The 18,279-nt window shown below is 47.7% G+C and overlaps 1 long non-coding RNA gene across 1 annotated transcript; it reads right to left on the bottom strand.

Annotated features, from left to right (window-relative positions):
- Positions 1-1,953: 1,953 nt before the first annotated feature.
- LOC106844816 (uncharacterized) lies at positions 1,954-12,083 on the bottom strand. Its single transcript, XR_006530980.2, has 5 exons — positions 11,904-12,083; positions 8,775-8,832; positions 7,912-8,061; positions 3,769-3,957; positions 1,954-3,271 (listed from the first exon to the last, which is right to left on the bottom strand). It is a non-coding gene; the product is annotated as an uncharacterized lncRNA (long non-coding RNA).
- Between the last annotated feature and the right edge of the window lie 6,196 nt (positions 12,084-18,279).

Raw genomic sequence — 18,279 nt, 5'->3', positions numbered from 1 at the left:
GGAGTGCTGGTCAAGCTACAGCTATTAGAGTTAATATCGTCATCATGATGTCAACGAGCCTGGTAAACACTCCGGTCTCCACTTGCCTTCTGGAAAGTGAGAAGGACTGACCAGATGACCTCCCTGTCTCATCCATACCAGGACTCTTGGAATCAGAGATGGGCGCTGTGTTACATGGGTGTAGAGCAGCATCTAGTGGAGGAGAAGGAAAATTCACAAAGTTTCACAATGACATTTGGAAGAGAAAGTTTTAAAGGCTGAGACAAAGGTTGGCAGAGAAGCCAGGAAGGTGACCTGCATGTGCTGGTGTCCTCAGCAGGGGAGGTCAGACGAGGTCCCTTACTAGGACTCAGGACCTCTGAGTGCCTGAGTCCCAGTGCTAAAGGAGGAGGAGGCCCCTCCGTCCCCCCAGGCCTCCCTAGGTGTTGGGTCTCCGGGTCCTGTGGGCTCAGAGGCACATCTCCCATGTTCTGCCCCATCTCCTCTGTGTCAGCTAAGTGCACGGCCTCCACTGTCCCCAAGTCCCCATGCTCAGGACGCCAGGGCAGTGGAGGGCTCTGTGCCAAGGCACAGCCAAGGAGTTCTCCACACCCTGGAACACACGCAAGGGCAGCAGTGGGGCCCGCATCCCTCTGACACCAGGTCCTCGGGTTTCTGGCTCTGCTAGTCTCTGCCCTGAGGTTCCATCCCAACCATGTAGCTGAGCAGGCACAGTCACCACACTGGCCCCTCCCCATTCCCCATCCTCCTGCCTCCCCTCTCTCCCGCCCACAGCCCTCCTCCCTCCTCCTTCTGCCAAAAGATTCAGATGAAATCGGGTCTTCTCCCCTGTCCTTGTCTGCAGTGGAGATTCCAGCAGGACCACCTCCTAGAGTTGTGGGGTGACCTAGAGAAGTCGTGCAGAGCAGGAAGCGCAGGCACAGGCCCACAGCCAGCACTCGAGAAGTGGAAGCCATGACTGCATCTTCATCATCATCACCAATGAGAGGAGCAAGAGCCCACTTTTTCTGAGAAGAGCACTGGTATGTTCCTGGAAATTTCTTTGTTATGTTTGTCATTTACAGTCAAGTTTTAAGGACATAAACACATTGAAATATTGGTGTCAGGTGTGAGTTATGTTCATATGACTTTGTTAAAATACAGACAAGCAAATATAATTCTATTTGTCAGTGGAAAATATTTTAAAAATCTGTCAATCATAAATTTTACTAATAGACTACTCCCAAAGGACCAAGGAGCAGGGAAGTGACATGTAGTGAGTACCCACTATTTCCAAGTGCTCACTGTACCCAGTCACTTTTGAATCCTCACCCCAGCCCTATAAATAAGGTGTTACTAGTCTCATGTGGCAGATAGAGGTTCAGAGAGGTGAAGTGACTTGCCCAGGGTCACACAGCCATGAGAGGGCCAGAACTTAAACTTAGGTCTCTCTGAGTTCAGCTCTTCACAAATCACCAAGCTGCCTCCCACTCTTAAAAACACATAGTTACTCAGCGCCCTTCAGCTAGAGGCCACCAGGATCACACTTGAAGTTGACCAAGTTTGGTTTATTACTCATTGCTATGTGGGAGAACATGAACCAAAGGGAAGCATGGGATGTCTCCATAAGAGAGTGTTAGACAGAAGTTATGATTGGATTGGGTTTTCATGGGTGCTTAGGGTTAAGGTCCAAGGAAGCTCTAGATTGGGTGCTGTTAGAAAGCAAGGAAAGTTCTGTGAATGGCTATCCTACACATCTTATCTTTGGGGAGGACAGACTAGAGATTCAACTCCAAGATCAACTCCTGAGTTATGTGTGTGGCACGTGGACACAAACAGCATAAATGGCATGAAAACTGCAATGAGACTAAACTGTCGACAAAAGGCAAGATGCAACTTGCAGTGTGACCTTCACTGTGTTGATTGCTCAATAAAACAACAGAAAAAGAAAAATGAAAATTCTGCAGAGGATTTTAATAGAAACCAGAATGTCACAACATCATGAGTAAACTGTCAAGATTCCATCCAAAATTACACAACATAACACACAGAGAATAAGAAAATCTGACCATTTCTCAAGGGAAAAGACAATCAACAGATTCAGCCCTGAAATACCCTATGTGAAGGAATTATCAGACAAAGTAGCTAATATAGCCATGCTCAATGCAGCAAGGGAAAATATCCTTGAAACTAATAGAAAGAAATGTAGGGGAGGAAGACACTTTCCTCTACTGTCTAGGTTCTTCTGGCTGGTCTAAGAATTAAATTGACCTGAGACAGAATAACAGGAGAAAATCAAACAAAGTTTAATACCATGCATACATGGGAGAAACCCAGGAAAACTGAGTAACTCCCCAAAAGGGCCAAAGACACCACCTTCAATACCATCTTCAGCTAAACACAAAAGAGGATGTTGGGCGTAGTGGTTTGGGACTTCAAAGGGGTGGAAGGCAATTCACCTGGAGAGAGAAAAGCAAATTCTTGGCAAACAAATGTTTTCCATGCCATGCAGAGACAACGGGACATGGAGAGGACTCTGATCTCTAGGCCCTGACAAGTCTCCCCACCACACCTGGCCCATTTTCTTTGTAGATATCTCTGGTGATAGCTCTGTTCCTGTTACAGGCCATTTATCTAAATTCTTTTAGGTGGTTACAGGGGAAGTAAAAGAAAAATGTTCTGAGTTTTCTGTTTCTTAAAGAATATCAACATAAAATAATCAACATCCCAAAGAGACATATTTTGGGGTGGCAAATTCTGTTCCCCTTCCATCCTGCCTTTGAAACCTCAAATAAAAAGATTCAGAGTCCAGAACCTAAGGTGATAGATTTCTCCATAGTTCTCTGAACCAGTCATTCAGTCCTGAGAATAGCTCAGTTCAGTTAAACAGTTTTGTCTCATTTCAGGAGGTGGTGATGCAGGTGGTCTCCCAAAGTTGGGCCTATATTGTGTAAGCAAGCAATCAGGTATTTAAAAAGAGGCATTTCTATGGAAACAAAAACAAAACTAAAAGGTAATGTTTGGAGGAGACTATAAACCCAGTCTTAGTCTGGAGAGCAGCCAGTCAAGAGAAGATTCCTAGATGTAGGGGTTGAAGCATCTTTTCCAGTTTGAAATGTCTCTGATGATGTCATCAGGTGTTCAGGTAACTTTCTGAGTGGCTTACACAGCAACAAGCATGAAGACTGTTTAAACATGCGCTATTGTGGCGATCTCTCTTAAGTTGATAATAAGTCTCGCAGCTTCAGTTTACAGGGCTTCAGGAAAAGGGCAGCTTTAGTTCTCAATGATTCTAAGTCAAAAGTGGGAGAAAAATTGGAAATGTTAGTTTGGAGAGTTGTAGCAAAATATTTCAGGAAACTAGAAGAATTCAGGGCCCAGTCCAGTTTACAGGTGGAAAACAAAGTAGAATCTAACATCCACAAGTGTATATTATAGTTTCTACTGCAACATAACTTTTCTCCCTCATTCCTACCAAAGATAGCCAAATTAAGATTAATTTGTTTCCAAAATGAGTCTAGTTTCAATAAACTTGACCCAATTACTTACATAAGTAACAAGAATAGCAAATGATCATACGGGCTCTTTTAAATCTGCTTTGCTGGAACTTTTCATAATGAATCTCAGAATGGACTTTCAATAGCCTCTCAACAACAGGAAACCATCCCAAGGACTTGCCATCAGACTCTGCCTGCAATACCTACAGATTTGGGGAAATCCCTCTTGTCTTGAGATCTCCAAAATATCCTGAGGTTTCACACCTCCCAGGAAGTGACCTTCTTTACTCACCTGGTAAGGTTGTTGGGAACCCTGTAGCAAGGTACCAGGCAAATATTTCCAAGGGGATTTATTTTGTTCCATAAAGTCAACCTTTGCTCCTTAGAGTTGTCTGGTCACATCTGAATCTATGCATGTCTCTCTCAGATAAGACATTCCAGTCAAAGCCTTGGTAATATTGCCCAAGTTTCCAATTATGTCCTGTTATAAAGAGGACAGATTCTTATTGAACTTATGCAAATAACTATATTGCCATGAAAATAAGAATACTCACTCTCTAAGAGTTTCCAAATTCTGGAGGGATAAGGTAGGGAGAAAAAGATAAATGTTTCAGTTCTGCTTACAAAGATATAATTTACTGAACTGCTGTAGGTGATAGGTAGCTTAGGAGAAAAGAGGAAAAGGTTTTAAAAAACAGCAATGCTTGAAACAGTCATAAAAATTACAATCATCCTCATCAGTTCATTCAGTCCCATGTAATCAATTCCTGGTCTTGATATTTTGTTATCAGTCTTATGAAGCCACCAGTTTCTCTGCTAGAGTTCTGTAAATTATTACCCAGTTCAATTTCATGATCTGAAAGTTTATTAGAAACCTGTATTCTAGAGTAAGTGTCAAAGTCTTTTCCATGAATCTCTCTGAAGATGAAACATATTTGCAAAAGCATCAGAGTAAAACAGTAACTGCCTGTAAGTGACAAAAGACTTAACAATGGCATGGTTAAAGATTTGATTATAACACAACTGACAAGGGAATTTGGTTATTTCTGTGATACATAACATTTTAAGATAGTAACTAGAATTATGACTGATAACATTATACAAGGACATCTTAGGTTTTTAAAATCTCACACAATTCTAGAACATTTATTTTAATAACGTGTGCATACAAGGATATCCATAAAGGAGGTTTAGCATCATTCATTTGACAATGCTTCCCAAGCAATTTAACATACAAAACAAGCCTAATTGGTTTAACAAAACTTTGGAATTTTCCAGAGGCCTTCTGGAAAAATCCAGTTTCTTCCAAGTCAAAAGGACTTCATTTTTACAACGTGATTTTGGAAGTTTGTTAAAGATATCAAAGGATTGGACACTTGACTAAATAGGATCACAGATCAATATGAAACAACACTTAATTATCTATTTAATCAAAGTGACAATAGAAGATGTTAAAGGCAAATACAGAAAGTTACATCATTGGAAAAAACCTTAGCTCTCTTAATGGAGAGGTCTCAGCTTTTTGAACATAGGAAATTATTTTGATAAAACATAAAATCCCTGCTTTTTAGGTAGACTACTCAAAGGTAAAGAATAACCTTTCACAATCTCTTTATCAAGAGCAGACCAAAGTCCAAGAAAACTGTTCTTTTAAGAGAGAGAAAAACAAATTTCAATTTTGCACCAGCTTACTTTTGATATTAAAACTGATTTACTTAACATTCATCCCAATCTTAGCCAGCTTGACCATGCATAAAACCTTTTTTCTCAACGTTCCTTTTCCACAAATCTTCTGTAACTTCTTGTTTTATATTCAGACTTTGTCCTATACTTCCTCTCTCTTTTTTCCTTAACAAAATGCATTTCCATTCCATATATATATATAATTTTTTCACTGAAAACACACATTTTATTTTCCTTGCATATTAAACTGTTTCCCTTATTATTTTAGCAATTTTAATTAAATATATTAATTAATATTTTAACCCTTAGAAACCTTAATTTCTACTGAAAAATAAATATGTAAAACAATTAAATATTATTCTATTCTATTTCTGAAAGTATGCTCAATTTATATAGTGCTGGTCTGTTTTTAAGCCAATTAAATAGAGCTCTCTTATGAACTAGTCTTGATAATACTATCCAGAGGTAGAAAAGTATCATATATTTACAACATACATATATGAACACACATATAAACACATAGACAGATGCAAATCTTATAGCCTGTTTTAAATTTTCCTTAGATTTATGGGCAAGGGTGCTTCTACAGCAGTCTTCATCTCCAAAAGTTTCTTCTCTCCTTTTTTCCCCTTCAGTCTTAGGAATTGAAGAGAGTGTAGGTAAGAGTTCCTGGAGAGGTTACAAGCCTTTTGAGATAAATAGGGGAGGTTTGGGGATTGGTGAAAGGGAATGGGTGGAATCTGAATTGCCTTTAGAGATGCATTTCCAGTTTTGCAAAGGCTTGTAAGATATGGACAGCTGCTCTCAATTCTTCAGAAATTTGCAATGACATCACAGGTTCATCTGTCTGTCCAATTACATTATCCCTAATTTATTTCTTTCCCTCTGGGCACATAGTTTTCTTTTAAATTAGGGAAGACGACCTATAAAAAGATTCCTACCAGGCTCTGATTATTAGCTTCCAATTTTTTGATTTGATTTTTGTTTCCTTTTTATCTCCAAAGCCCCCCGGCACATAGTTGTATATTCTTTGTTGTGGGTCCTTCTAGTCGCGGCATGTGGGATGCTGCCTCAGCGTGGTTTGATGAGCAGTGCCATGTCCGTGCCCAGGATTTGAACCAATGAAACACTGGGCTGCCTGCAGCGGAGCACGCGAACTTAACCACTCAGCCATGGGGCCAGCCCTATCAGCTTCCAATTTTTGATCATAGAGCTATTTAAAAAAAAAATCCTTCTAAATATCTTTCCAGTTTTCAGCTGGGACAAGCAGTAAACGTCTCTGGTGTTACTAAGCAACTCTATGGACCCCAAGAGGTGTCCTCAAAAGTTATTATCTTCTCAAGATCCAGAGTCACTCCCCAAAGAAAAAACCGATAGCCTGCATGTTGCAGGCAGGCAGAAAGCTAAGCCAAGCTCTTAGGACACAAAACGAGACAAACAAGGAGGTAATAGTTATCCCTGGGAGAGAAAGGGTCAATAACCAACAGGTCTGGATTTGTAAAGAAAGGGAAAACATGAAATTTTATCCTCCTCTCTTGACTGAGCATTATAGGAGGCCATCAAGTACAGGTAAGAAGGCTGTTGTCCAGGGACGTGAATTCCCGGGAGGGGGTTCTAGGATGCATCTGCAAAGGATATTGCATAGAAAGGCCTGAAGCTGGTGGAGCCTGGTTTATAGAGACCAACAAAGCAAGCTTTACTGTGTGTCCCAGGTGCTTCTGCTAAATTCATTTTCTGGCTTGTTGCACTTACATGAGTAATCTGTATACTCTTAGAGATTAGGCTGCAGTGCTTTCTGTAAGCCTTGCAGGAAAAAGAAAAGCTAAAACAGGCAGATGGGGCCAGATTTTAAGACAGTGTTTTTATGGTGGATTTTTGTTTTATGTCCTAAATTTCTGTTCTTTCATCTTGTTAGAGAGTCCCTAAGTCTAGCTGTTATTTTCTTCTTCTTCTTTCTTCTTTCTCCTTCTCCTTCTTTTTCTTCAGTGTCTGGCAACTGCACTTCCAGTGTCCTGATTTTTTACAATATCTGTGAATGTCTAAAGGCAGATAGGAAGGGGTCGGGGGTCAGAGTCGACTCTGATTTGTATTCCAGTTTCTGTCCTTCCATCTTATTAAAGGCATCTTAATGGCTAAGCACTATACCAATATGAGAGCTCTCTAAAAATATTCTTTTCAACCTAGAAGTTTTTCCAATTTAAAGGATCCATCATCTGGCCATTGATGAGTGGGATCTTAATAGCAACTCAAATCAATAAGACTTTTTATGGCTTAACCATGGTCGCAAGAAGCATCCCCAAAGGAGAATGCAAAGGATGCAGCCCTCCCAAGATCCAGAGAGTTCACTCCCAGAGTTAGCCTAATAACTATGAGGGGCCTGTCTTTAAATAGCCATTCCAAAACACAGGGAATCACGTATTTCTCCCTGTGTTGAACAGAATAGGGTGACTCAAAATTTCACCCAGTTTAGATTCCCTAAGCTCAGATCCACAGCCTACTCCACTGTCCGAATGATGCATGTGCATCCTCCAGCTGGTTGAGACAAAAGACCATCTCTGGGAGGAACAAGATCAACAAAATCAAGAGCACTGGTCCCAAATCTTTACTAGAATCATTTTTGCCCAAGAAGCTAATTTTACAAATATTTTCTCCAGCTGACCTAAATTTAGAAAAGGAAATAAACCTCACCACTCTGACTTCCATTGGACCTGCAGGCAGAGACCTAGGAGACGGATGTGGTAGGAACTCTTACCTCCTGCCAACTCTTGTCAGGGTCCAAGATCTGTCAGCTGCCATAGCCCCTGAGCAAGAAGCATCCAGCAAGTTAAGTTGGTCCCGCCGGAGTCACCAACTGTAGGTGAGGAAGACCACTCCTCTACCCTTCTATGTTCTTCTGGCTGGTCTAAGGATTAAGTTGACATGAGACAGATCAACAGGAGAAAATCAAACAAAGTTTAATACCATGTATACATGGGAGAGACCCAGGAAAACTGAGTAACTCCCCAAAAGGGCCAAAGACAACACCTTAAATATCATCTTCAGCTAAACACAAAAGAGGATGTTGGGCGTAGTGGTTTGGGACTTCAAAGGGGCGGAAGGCAATTCACCTGGAAGTAGAAAAGCAAATGTTTGGCAAACAAATGTCTGTCACGCCATGCAGAGACAATGGGACATGGAGAGGACTCTGATCTCTAGGCCCTGCCCAGTTTCCTCAGCACACCTGGCCCAGATTCTTTGTAGGTCTCTCTGGTGATAGCTGTGTTCCTGTTACAGGCTGTTTATCTAAATTATTTTAGACAGTTAAGATGAAGGTAAAAGAAAAGCTTTTCTATTAAAAATAATCAACCTAGAATAATCAATATCCCAAAGAAGTAGATTTTGGAGTGGTAAACGCTGTTCTCCTTCAGAAATAAGTTCTCAGTAGAGAAATGCAAAGCACACAAAAGCAGCAAATGGGAGTTTTTGAACCTAACATTCAATAACCAAAATCAAAACTCACTGGATGGGCTCAGTACCAGGATGGAGAAAACAGAGGAAAGAGTCATGAACTTAAAGACAGAGCATTAGAAATGGGACAATCTAAAGAACACAGAGAAAAAAATGACCAAAACTCACAGGGTCACAGAGACGTGTAGGACAATCAGAAGTTCTAATTTCCATGCCATTGGAGTTCCTGGAGGAGGGTGCAGAGGAAAACACAGGAGAGGAAAATGGTTGAAAACCTCACAAATTTGTGAAACACACATCAAAGAAGCTTACAAAACCCTCCATCTGACACATCATTATCAATCTGCTAAAAATCAAAGATGAAGAAAAATCTTGAAAGCAGAGAAAAATGACACATTACACAGAAAAAAATACCAATTCCAAAGCTTGTGATTTCTTATCAGAAAACAGAGGCCAGAAGAGATTGGAACAACATCTTAAAAAACTGAAAGAAAAGATCTATCAACCCAGGATACTATGTTCAGCAAAGATATCCTTAAAGATTGAGGCAAAACAAAAATGAAAACAAAACCAAGGCTGATGAGGATGAAAGGAAACCAGAAGCGTTCCTCACTGAGTAACTAGACACAAATGATGGGAAAGGAGCCTCTTGAGGCTGCAGTGAGAGGACCCCAGAGGGAAGCTGGGAACTTCAGGAACAAAGGAAGAGCCATGGAAGAGGGAGGACCCGGACAAAGGAGACGGCGAATTTTCTCCATTGAAAGCTTTTTTTCTTTGAATTTTTTTCAATTATTTTATTGAGGTCATAATGGTTCACAACATTGTGTAATTTCAGGTGTACATTATTATTTATCAGTTTTTGTATAGATTGCATTGTGCTCACCACCAATAGTCTGATTTTTATCTGTCACCATATATATGTGCCCTTTTACCCCTTTCGCCCACCCCCCAACTCCTTCCCCCTCCAGTAACCACTAATCTGTTCTCTTTAGTCCATGTGTTTATCTTCCACATATGCGTGAAATCATGCAGTGTTTGTCTCTGTCTGGCTTATTTTACTTAATATCATACACTCAAGGTCCATCCATGTTGTTGCAGATCATCTGTTGATGGGCACTTGGGTTGCTTCCACGTCTTGGCTGTTGTGAATAGTGCTGTGATGACCATAGGGGTGCATGAATCTCTTTGAATTATTGATTTCAAATTCTTTGGATAAATACCCAGTAGTGGGAGAGCTGGATCATATGGTATTTCTATTTTTAATTTTTTGAGAAATTTCCATATTGTTTTCCATAGTGGCTGCACCAGTTTGCATTCCCACCAGCAGTGTATGAGGGTTCCCTTTTCTCCACATCCCCTCCAACATGTGTTATTTTTTGTCTTGGTAATTATAGTCATTCTAATGGGTATAAGGTGATACCTCATTGTAGTTTTGATTTGCATTTCCCTAGTAATTAGTGATGATGAGCATCTTTTCATGTGCCTGTTGGCCATCAGTATATCTTCTTTGGAAAAATGTCTGTTTAAATCATCTGCCCATTTTTTGAAAGTCTTTTAAGACATGTATGACTTTCAAAGGAACAAACTGTACCACCGTCTCAGAGGGCAGGTTCAGTTCATGTTGATGGGATCCATACACAACTCTAACATAAAGAGCAGTGAGCAGAAGAACCTATATTGCTGGAAACCGTCTACATTTTACTTTTCTCAAAGCAAAAATTGCACCAAACCAAGTTAAATAGGCAAGGACTTTGTTATTCCAGACTACTGCCATATGGGAGGAAGGCCAGAACTCAGTCTGAGCTCAACGTCACTGAAGCAAAAGGCAGGAGAGGGTGTATGTGCTGGGATGAGGCTGATTTCTGGGGTGTGCAGCACAGGGAGTCATTCCTGAGGCAGTGGTCTTCCTCTGTGATGAGGGCATGTGTGCTCTTCAGGACCCATCAGAGTTAAGCTCCTGCCCTCCCACGGAGACAGGGAGATGGCGCACAATCTCCCTTGATGATTTTTACTGGGCCCTTGAGAAAGACATTCCTGGGTTGTAAAACCGGCCAGAAGCTTTTTAAATATTTACATCTCATAGGTACAGAAAAAGAATTTACGACAAATTCTTTTTAAGTAAATGCTTTTAGAAAAGGGAGGGCAGTACCTAGAGCCAGGAAGACTTCTGTCTAAAGTTGAGTCAAGCTGAGCCCAACCTTAAGGTCATCATGGTCACTAGAATTGGCAAAATATTAACTCTAATTAGACCGTGAAATGATTAGTATCATTAGTTATTCCCAGAACACAATTAAAAAATAATTAAAACTTATGAATGAAAAATGGGAAAACATCAATAGTCCTATACAGTGTTTAGGAAATATGAACAAAGCAACCAAAAACATTCACATACAGGTTTTTAAACATAAGTTTCATTTCTCTTGGTTAACTTCTCAACACTGGATGGCTGGGTCCCAGCTTGCCCTGGCTGCCACTTCACAGGTCACCCCTGCCTTCAGGATCTGGGTGGCACGGGCACTTCTCTTCTTAGCAGCTCTGCCCTCCAGTGTTCCCAGCGCAAAGGGCAGGAGGACCCACAGGCATGGATCCCAAAGCTGCCACCTCATGCAACCTGCTCCTCAGCAGTTCCCCCTCTGCTGGATGGGGAACCTCGTCCCCTACAGTTAGTTCCCCGACAGCTCTGGGATCTGGCCAGGGGACTATGGGCCACTGTCCTGACAACAAGCTCATCAACCTCAAGGCAAACACCTTGAACCCTCAGACCCTCAGGGGTCAGTGTGGATCCCCACCTTTGCTTGCCCCAGGTCCTCCCACGTCCTCTGCACACGCGCCATCCCTCCAGATTCTTTGCCTGCGCCCCTGCCTCGCAGGCCCCATGGACGTGCGCCCATTCTTCCTTCAGACATTCCAAAGCTGCATCTTAGCAACAGGTCAAAGGTGCCCACTTCGCCTTTGGCCCAGTAGGCAGCTGAAGGAGAAGCTCTGAGCCCAGCTCTCTATCGAGGGACAGACTTCACCCAACTGCTCTATGGGTGGTTACCTGGGCAGGCTTTGCCCCACATCCCCACCTGGGGCAGTGGGGGGCCAGCACCTGCCAAGAGGGCTCCACCGCCTCCAACCTGCTCACCAGGCCCCCCAACTTCCCGTGGCTGGCCAGGGTCACCCACCTGTCCATGCCCCTGGGTCAACTCGCAGACCATCCTACAAGTATGCAATGCATCCTCGCCTTGGCATAACGACTCCCAGACCATATGCCATGATCCAGCAGACCCTGTGCTCCTTTATGGGGGTCCTTACCTCTATTGGCAGGCCTGGCCATCAGAGGGAGGCAGTGCTGTCTTCCCTCACCTCCAAGATGTCCTACAGCTCAGCGTCTGCAGAGGGCAAAGTCACTGTGTGTGTACAGGAGCAGGAGTCACCCTTATGATGCCCACAACACCCATGTGTGCCCAAGACACCTGCATGGAGGAGATCCCACTGAGGACCCTGGGAGAGAGTAGGAAAGAGATGGAATCAGGAGGAAGACCCCACAGTCATAGAGAGGCAGCATGATCAAGGAAGGGACCCTGATGGCACTGGGGGTGCACTGCCTGCGTTCAGGCCACTGGGGGTCCATGGAGGCCTCTCTTCCTTTGTGCCCAGGCCCAGGCCTCTGCAGAGAAATGTACACACCATGAGCTCAGACGACGAATGCATCCAGAAATCCCAGACCTGTATGAGCTCTGTATGAGCTCTGGCCCCAGACGAAACGCTATCACGAGCTCATACAGCTCCTCCCAAGGGTTCCCGCCAGTGCAGAGGAGGAAGAGGAGGAGAGGTCCAGCCACATCCCCACACCTGGCTGTCCCAGATGTCCTCTAAGAAGGTGAGCAAGGAGGCCCTGGGTCTCCCTCTGCAGCCTCAGTGCTTTCCCTGAGGAAGACCCAGCGTGGGAAGGACGCAGAGGCAACAACAGGGCAGACACAAACCCAGAGGAATGGCTGGACACTTCCAGGCCCTGAAAACGCAAGACTCCTCTGCTGCCACACAGGCGAGGGGTCCCTCGGAGGCTGCCGCCACCCCCTGAGCTGGGATTTCGAGTCACTGTGAAAGACCTGGGCTCGGAGAAGGAAGCAGCACTGTGGACCATCGACAGTGCCCTGCGGGGTGACACTCAGGCCATCAGGGCCTGTGGCCCCACACAGCCTTCCTGTTCTGTCCCCGCACCTGCTGCAGGGACTGCTCCTCCACCAGCTGGCCCTCCCATCACTGATCCTAGTGCCCCTCCCTCCACCGGCCTGCCAGTCACTTCTGCTGGCAGTTCCAGCCCCTCAACCAGCACATCTGCAGGCCTGGCTCCCCAGCCAGCTTCTGACACTGTCACCCCCATGGACACCGCTCCAGCTCCCCAGCCTCTCCTCTTGGGGTCTGCCTCTGGCTCCAGTGGGAGCATCTTCCCATCTGCCCAGGCCCTCCAGATGTCCCCCAGTGACAGTGTGGACTCAGTCACCGTCAGCCTGTCTGCACTGAGGTTCTGCAGCCTGAGCCCAACTCCCAAACTTCCTGTGAACTCTGGAGCCACTGCCCAGCCCAGCTCTGGGGCCCCTGATGCGCAGCAGCACAGGGCTACCACCTTACACAGCCCTCTCTCCAGGATGGATCACTGGCAGCTCCAGCCCAAGCCTGGGCCCCAACCTCTGCTCCAGGCCAGCCAGCTTCGGGCAGCACCACACGGGCAGCATTTGGGGGTGTCTTACCCTCACCTTCCATCTTGGGTACCCATACCAGCACCTGGCCAGGCTTCGCTGCCACCCCAGCTGTCTTTCCCTCTGGCACAGCACTCACCCCTGGCTTTGCAGCTGCCCCGACATGGCCAGCGCTGTGACAAACGCTGGGCGCCACATTAGGTAGCACTGCTCACCATGTGGCAGCACAAGCCCATCCCCCTTCAGGTCAGGGGTCTCGGCAGCACCTATGGCCTTTGGGGGCAGAGAGCTGTCTCAGATCTGAGCTGTTCCTTTGCAGCACTCAGCATTGCAGCACAGACAAGCGGGGCTCCAAACACCGCACACTGCTATGGGGGCAGCTTGGGCCCAAACACCTGGGGCCCCCTCCCCAGAGCGCCCCCACGGTGACCACAGGACCCAGCACGAAGAAGAACTCTGGTTTTTGAGGTGCTACTGCCCCTTTCTTAAGTCACATCCCTGGGGCCCGCCCAGGCAGAGCCCTCCTACTTCCAGCTGATGGCCCAGCACCACCACCAGCAAGGTGCCTTGAGGGGCGCGTCCGTCTTCACCTCCACTTCAGGCGGCCCAGCCTCGGCAGGGGGCACAGCAAGGAGCAGCCTTGCCGTCAGGGCCCCTTCATCCCCTGTCCAGGGCTTGGGTGGACAGGAAACTTTTCAGCTATCAACCAAGTCGTTTTCCTCCAGGTCGGGATTCACTCCCTTGGGGTCTAAGAGGCGAATGCTGGCCTGAGCGAACTGCTTCCTGGAGAAGTAGCCAGTGTCCCCCCTCCTCCCGCGCTGACTGTGTGTGCGCCTGTTCAGATGGGAAACCAAGTCTATCCCTGACCTCTGTGACCCTGCAGCAAACTGGGTGCCAGAGACACGGCATTCTATTCCCACCCCCGCCCTGCAGTTCTTCCCAAAGGTGGGTGGTCCGAGGCTGTTGTCCATCCTGGTGGCCAGAGACCTCAGGACAGTAGATAGAGGCATGTGGCCAATTTCCCTCCCATCCTGGAGCAGTGGGGATGCCCCCTCCTGCTTGTGGTGACCATTCCTCTCTCCCATCTTGCTCTCTGAACCCTCATGTCTTCCCCATAACTTACAACAAAGCCTTGTTCCTGTTCATTTGCGTAAGTCTCCTGCTTCTGTCTCTGGAGATCAAGTGTGGAAAAGCACCTCTCTGTGCATGGTGACACAGGAGGCCACACCTAACTGTGTACAGGTTCCTGTGGCCCAGCTATTGGGGTGTGGGGAGGACACGACTTGATGGCTACAAGGGCTGACACCCAAATGTTAAAGGGGTGTATTGAGTTGAAATGATGCAGCCTGGGATAACAGGGGCCCAGGGGAGGCACAGACAGGGAGGCTCATCCTTGCTGGTGGAATGGCCGCTCCCCCTCCTCTCTGACCTGGAGTGGGCTGGTCACTCCTAGTGGACACCAGGAGTCCACACCGACATGTTTAGCCTTTTCCAATGGAGCAATTTCTTTTGGACCATTTGCTTTTCAAGTCCTGGGCTAATCACCCACCACATGTCTCAGCTGGAGGGCGTGGGCCTGGCATTCATGCTTCTGGACCTGAACACACAGGGAGCCTTAATTCTAGGATGCGACACAACCCTGAGCAATTTGTGACATGTTCTTTATAGAAGCAGAAGGACTCCCTGAAGCCATCTCTTCCTTTTTCCAAAAACAGAGACGAAAGGGAACTATCTGCAGAGGAAACAACTAAAATTAGTCACTTTAATTATAGAAGAGTAAAAGGCTTCCAGTTTGTGGTCTGATACGCACGCAGCTTAGAGACCATCACTCCTGCGGTCACGACAAGAGAAAACCTGAACAAACTGAAATGCAGCAATTCTTCTTAAACCTGTCAGAGAATTGAGGTCATAGAGCAAATATCACCACCGAAACTGGAGAGACAGGCGAAGCCAGAGAATCATAGCGTAACGGAGCAGAGGCCTCTGCTGGAGGCAGGATCTGGGCAGCAAAACTGGGACTGTAGCTGATGGGTTTCTCAAGGCTCCGTGTGGACCAGCCTGAGAGTTAAACACCTCAGGGGGGCGTGTTATGGGGCCTCCACACTTTCCTGAGTTTTCCCTCCAGTAGCCCCACCACATTCTCAGGGTGAAGAACTAAGAAATGTCCCTCATGCTTCCTGCAGGGACAAAGAAAAGAACCATTTTGGGACACACCCAGCACAGCCTGTTGTCCTCAAGAACGCCTTCCCTCGAGGGAACTGTGTCACCAGAGCCACCACCTCAGCTTCCACCAGAGCATCGCTGGCCTGGGGGAAAGGAAATATGTAGTCTAGGCCCTCGAGCTTTCCATGGGGATGAGGGGAAATACCCAACTCCAGCTCCCTCCAGCATTCTCTCACCTGACGGGGAAAAACCTGAGAAGCACTTGTAAAGGCCAAATCCAGGGACACAGGCTCACAAAAAGTCAGACCTGCTGGCAAAGTGTACAACAGACACAGCAGAACAGAACCACTCTGTGAGGGAACCAAGCACACCAGCTGAAAACCCAACCAAGAGCGGGGACTGTCATTACCGGTTCCCCAAATGACCTGTTGTACAATCTGACCTCCGACATCGCCCCTGAGGGGTCATTTTATCAATGGACATGCACGTGAGCACTGCATGCTTCAAGCTCTGGAACAGAAAGATGGCCACTGGCACGCACATATCAGGAACCGGCCTTGGTCCTGCTACCTGGCAGGTGCCCCCGTGCCAACTAGCATGTGTACCTTGATCTGCCTGAAGCCCTAGGAGACATTTTCAGTGGAGGTGAAAACTTTAATGATGGGGCAGGAGATGAAGTCCAGCAGGAGCCCTGGCCAGCCAAGAGGGAACACTGAGGTGATCCCAGCTCTGCCCGGTCACAGAGGACACGGGAGAACACCGGCTGGGAGAGGTGGTGTGGGTAGGATTGTGGCTAAGAACTAGTGGGCAACACCAGCCCTGTTTGGACTAGTCTGGAGAGCAGGAAAGGGAGTCCAGGGTCTGAGGGCCTGGGCACTTCTCCAAGTGTCCTGGCCTCTAAGCAGAATGGGGTAGGGCTTAGGGCTGAGGGCACCACCCCCTCCCCCCCCACACACACACAGGGACAGCCCTTGGAATATAAAGAGGGAAATGCTGAGGGCAGGGGCAGCCGCAGGAGGCAGGTGCCTCGGGGCCCCAGGAAGAGCAGAAACGCAGCCCCCACCTCAGCAGGAAGAGAGTCTCACCCAAGCCCAGGAGCCCATGGCCAACTGCATGCAGCCCCACAGGAAGGCCAGCAGCACAGCACAGGGGGGGTCACGGAAGGTGTAGAAGGAGACCAGGAGGGACATGATGGCCACGGGGCCCAGAGTCACATCCCGGGAGGTGCCAGGAAGAACTATATGAAGCACCCCTGAAGGCAGAGTGGAGGCCAGACCGCTGGGGAGAGAGAGCGATGAGCACCCAGGAGACACACGGCACACCCACGGTGTCCCTGGTGTAGACGTCTGAGCACAGGATCCGTGTGTCCATCGTGTGCTTTGGGCACACCAGCGCACACAGGCAGGGTACACGCTCACCCTCCATCATCCACGGGTGTGACCTCCAGTGATCGAGGGACCTCTTTTCCACCCGCACCCAACTGGGGCCTCGGGTGCCACCTGCGGGAGCACAAAGGCCTGTGTGCCTCTGTGTGAGTGTGTGAGTCTGAGAAAGTGTTCTTAAAGCTACCGTGAGTCATCCTGCTGTCCCACCACACAATCCAGAACTAGGCCTGTGTCTGTGTGTGACAAGTGTGACAAGAGCATGCACAAGGGCGTGTGTCTGCCCAAAGGCAGTTACAGGTCTAGATTGTAAACCAAGGCTTCTTGGGCCCCATGGGGCTGGATCCCTGAATGTCCCACTGTCTGGAGGGGATACTGTGCATTTCTGCTCTGCTTCTGGGAGAGGAGAGGCCCAGAGTGGGGTAGGCAATCAGGAGAGGACAGACATGTCACCTGGGGCGGAAATCAGGCCACCTCAGCATAGGCCAGCACCTGGGGAATGACCATGAGCCTGACTGAGAGCCCAGCGATAAAGTCCGCCTTCAGATACTGTGGAGAGTAGTTGGGCAGCCCGCCCTGGATGGTTGGACTTCTCCGCATGTAGGGGAGCAGCAGCAGGCCCATGGGGCCATGCCAGCGCCCTGGGGCCTGGCCTGAGCCAGCACCTTCACAGAAGAGGGAACACCTGGGGTGGGCGTGGGGGCAATACAGAGAAGCAGTCAGGGTCCTGGGTTCGGGGAACCCAGCAATAGGGCGGGGGTCCAGGCGCATCAGGAGAGGCACAATCTGTCTCCCCTCCAGGGGGTCTGAGCCAGATGGTTAAATCCGCCCCCCACTCCCCCCCCCCCCCCCCCCCCCCGCTGGTATGAGAGGGGAAGCCAACAACCTATGCAGAGTGGGCCCACTGCTCACTGCTCTCCCTGAATCCCACCTGCCGAAACCCTCGGCGCCTTCTCCCCCTCCATCCACGCTGGCGCAGAAGAATAGGATAAAGGATTTCTCAATGAGGAGCCGAAACTTTAACTAGACTCAAGGCTTCTCCACCTGGAGAATTCGCTTTTTTTTCCTCCCCAGGGAATTCAAAGTGCAGCAGTACAGAGAGAAGCAAGTTCCCCACAGGCCCCTCGCCTGGCTTGTGGGGTGTGGGTGAGGGGACTGGAGGCTCCAAGGGCCCAGAGGCCCTCTAAGCGCGCACCATGGGGGGATCCCCCAACTAAAGCCGACTGCAGCGCTAGAGGAGGCGTCTCCCATCCCGAGGCTGTGCCTGACACCACCCCCTACCTGTGGCATTCGAATCCCTAGAAGGACCCCAGGGGTTCTAGCTGGTTCTGGGAGAAGGTCAGAGGCTCCGTCATTAATTGGGGGCGCTGCATCCTTGGGAATCCAGGCGCACCCTGCCTCAGAGCCGGCCCCAGACCACCCCTCACCACGGGCCCAGCGAGC

The sequence above is a fragment of the Equus asinus genome, chromosome 8 (genome assembly GCF_041296235.1).
Source record: "Equus asinus isolate D_3611 breed Donkey chromosome 8, EquAss-T2T_v2, whole genome shotgun sequence".
Lineage (NCBI taxonomy): Eukaryota > Metazoa > Chordata > Mammalia > Perissodactyla > Equidae > Equus > Equus asinus.
The sequence above is the reverse complement of the archived record's forward strand: the minus strand, read 5'-3'. Positions and strand labels throughout refer to the sequence as shown.